Source organism: Crassostrea angulata, unplaced genomic scaffold, assembly GCF_025612915.1.
Source record: "Crassostrea angulata isolate pt1a10 unplaced genomic scaffold, ASM2561291v2 HiC_scaffold_286, whole genome shotgun sequence".
In the NCBI taxonomy this organism is placed as follows: domain Eukaryota; kingdom Metazoa; phylum Mollusca; class Bivalvia; order Ostreida; family Ostreidae; genus Magallana; species Magallana angulata.
This window is the reverse complement of record NW_026441839.1, coordinates 28,235-32,000: the sequence shown is the minus strand read 5'-3', so window position 1 is coordinate 32,000 and position 3,766 is coordinate 28,235. Positions and strand designations below refer to the sequence as shown.

At 35.7% G+C, this 3,766-nt stretch overlaps 1 pseudogene; it reads left to right on the top strand.

Moving 5' to 3' along the window:
- Positions 1–2,948: 2,948 nt before the first annotated feature.
- On the top strand, positions 2,949–3,766 carry LOC128170032 (uncharacterized; annotated as a pseudogene).

Sequence of the window (3,766 nt, the reverse complement as noted above, 5' to 3'; positions counted from 1 at the left end):
GACGTGCTGTTTGCCCTGGTAATAGCTTATGATTTTTTTTATTGCTAAAATGTAAGGGAAGCTGTGAAATCGAATTTTAATGTTAATATATGTTAATGAAACCTTTTTTATGTCAAAAGATCCCACTGCTACGACAGAGATGACCACCGTGTGTAAGTATGCGCATTGTTTGAGTTATGTTCTTGTTTTTTGTTGTTGATTTTTCGGGTGCAGATACACCTAGAAATTGATTTTCTATTTTTCGCAGATACTTCTTCTGCTCAACCCTCTGTTCAGCGACATAGCAACCCCACAATTCAACCTACATCAAATCACAAAATTTCGACAAACACGAGCGCAGACCCGCACGGTGTCACTACGGCCTTACCAACTGATATTAATTCATCGCCTGACTTAACAATTAACAGCAGTACCTTACAGAGTATAACAACAGACGACGACGACAGTAGTTCACCACCTACTCGTATATCAAATCACCACTCATCTGGCAAATTTCACATTACTACGCAATCTATTAACGTATCCAAAATATTTACAAATATCACCAACAATACAATATCCTCCACCCGCATTAATCAAAATAGGTACTCTGAATAATACAAACCGGTAGGGGACGTGTATTGCTTATGCAATACTCTCAGAATGCTTGTTTATAATAGATATCGTCGAATTATCCATAACATTGAATCGGTATCAATGAATATGCGTTGTAATGATTCAATTATATCTTATTGAATTACTTATAATGCATACCTCCAGCAATAATACCAAAAATGTTTGCTGTGAGAAAAAGTGGGGCATGCCCCCCCCCCCCCCCTCCCCTCCCTCACTCCTCCCTGATGCTACGTGCCAGTAACACTTTTTACTTTTTCTCCCATGACAAATGAAAAGCAGAGAATATTTGTTTGATATTTCACGACTATAATATATTGAACTCATGACGAGATATATAAATATATACCAAAATATCATGATATTAAACGATACTACACATACACACATTTTAAAACGTTTTAGTCAAAATCTTTTAATGGCTTTTTCGCTTAATTCAACTCTCCTTAAACACATGAATACACTTGTCAAACTATGAAAAGGAATCAAAGAAAAAAGAGCAAGATGATGTCCCTCGTAAACCCCGAATCGACGTTGAGTCTAAAAATAAAAAAAGAGGAGACAGAAATCATCTCTCCTGGGAGAAGGCTGTTGGAGAATGTAGAGGCAGGCCTTCAAGAAGACATTGTAAGTATTGATAACAACTGTCATTTAAAGAATATAAGAGTAAGCAAAGAAGAGAAATTTCTACGAATCCCTTATCGTTTGTATTCAGACAGTTGGTGTGTATTCAAGACACTTTTTAACCAGTGAATATAATATGCACAGAACCTGCATATTATAGATGTGTCTGCAAGATCTTCAGAAATAGGTCTAGTTGTTTGCAATGCTATTTTAAATTTGTACTGCAGGGTTGTCCCATTTGTCGCTCAGGCTTTACACTATACAGTTTACATATATGTTTAGAAAACCAATGAACATTATCAAACTATTCTATTTGAGGAATACAATTACATTGACTAGGCGCGGAGCAGGGACGGGAGGAGAGGGGTAAGTTGTTTCAAAACGTCTATTAATGAACGTACTAAGTAAGCAATGCCTTCTTTCTTGCTTTTCTTCATTTTCTTTCTGGTCTGTTTAATGTCGTCCAATCAGTACTTTGTATAGGATATTATTTTTGTAATCCGTTTCTAAATTCTAAACTTTGATGATGGTTGTGGAAATGAGCTAAATCGAGCAAAACTCGTGTCTTTATTACTGGTGTATTACATAATCGACCTCATCCGCTTCCATTGATTCAACACACTTAATACAAGACTCCAATTCTCGGATCATCTTATTCAACGTTTAACTCAAGTAGACGAGCATAAGACATGCCCGTGGTTATGACATTTATTTCCAAGATCAAAAGAATTAACTTTAAATACAATGGTCAACTTAAATGAGCAAACTCGGACTAAACACTGCTGTATTATATAATCATCCCTACCTCCCTATTTCCTTGGTCTCATCACACTTAATATAAGACTCCATTTCTCGGATCTTGCTTCTTATTCACCGTTTAAATCAAGTATACGCGCATAAGACATCCTCGTTGTTATGACATTTTACGTCAAAAATCAAGAGAATAAACATTAATTACAATGGTCAATTCAAGTAGAAGAGATTAAACATTCAGGTTTGAACATGTATAAAAAAGCTTATGTCCATCAACTTTCTGTAACAAGCCCATTTACTTAATTTTCTAAAAGTGGCTTGTCGGTTTAAGCTGATCACAAGGAAACAGTTGACAGAAAGTTTGGAATACACGAATCTTCGACGCAAATAACCAAAGGACATTTTCTCAGACTCTCTCCTTTCAATTACGAAACAATACTATACACAGACGGTCCCGCGCTGACCGCTCTCCCATAGAGTAGCCCATTGTTTTAATAGGGGTGGACTGGACTGCTGGTTCTTCACCTTTTCATTCTTTAAATATGTAATTGAATTTTACCTTAATTTCAATATCACCCCGTCCAAACTGTATTTTAAAATAAACCTAGAATCTTAAGATTTTGATTCATATAAAATTGAATTCGGATTTTACTCTTCATCTGTCACCCCTTCTACCCAGGAACCATCTCATGTTAAAATGAAAGGGGTGGACGGGTTGTTTTATAATATACGAATAATAATTAATGAGTTTGAATCGTGAAGTTTACGTTAGCAAAATTCATTTTTAGTGTAAATGATACTGAAATATTCAGGATAAGGCAAAATAATCGGCTTGCATATCAAATATTGAAGATATATGCCTATCTTGACCATTCCTTTTTTTGTTCATCCATCCATCCGATATAAAAAAGAATTTCACTAGCTTCACTACTTCCCAAGTCGAATTCTAAACTGTAAAGATGTATTTGTTGAATTTGCTCGCGTTTCCTCTAGGAGCTATGACTGTGTGTACCCAGGAAGACAACACTGACATGTGAGGACTTCAGAGATTTATCAAGTAGGACATGGAGAGACGTCGAAATTCTGACGATCAACAGACTGAGCTCTGGACTAAAATTAAAGAAATTCCCGACTCTGAAAAAAATCAAGGTCATGCACTCCCTTGTAAGATGCAAAGACAACAATACGTCAGAAGGGATCACAGTAAAGCTTGAGGATGAAGTTTGCTCTGTAAGAATCGTGAATTATTATAATGTTTTTTACCGACAATAAATAGTTATGATTTTTTTCTTTCTTATTTTCAGATGTGAAGTACAGTATCTAAAGAAATCGCAAGTACCATGAGGCCACAGCCATAAGTGGAGACGAGAGATGCCATTTTTGATATTATTGCTGGAGGTATGCATTTTAAGTAGTTTATTAAGATATAAATATATCATTACAACGCTTATTTATTTATACCGATTAAATGTTATGGATAATTCTATGATATCTATTTTAAATTAGGGGTCATCGGTATTGTTCTTGTGGTTGGATTGATTGCTTTTCTTGTATTACAAAGAAAAAAGAACCTCGTCAAAAAGATGTTGATATTATAAGTTTAGACAGCACCTGTGACTCTATAGAGTATTAAAGTCAGAAAATCGGCAAGTGATTTAGAGTGATTGTTACAGGCATTTTGGTGTTGGTGATCCAGTGTGTCGCGTATGGAGAGAGAACAATACCTGCTGCAGCTCTACACCAAGACATTAGGGAACTACCCATACAACGCTACTAA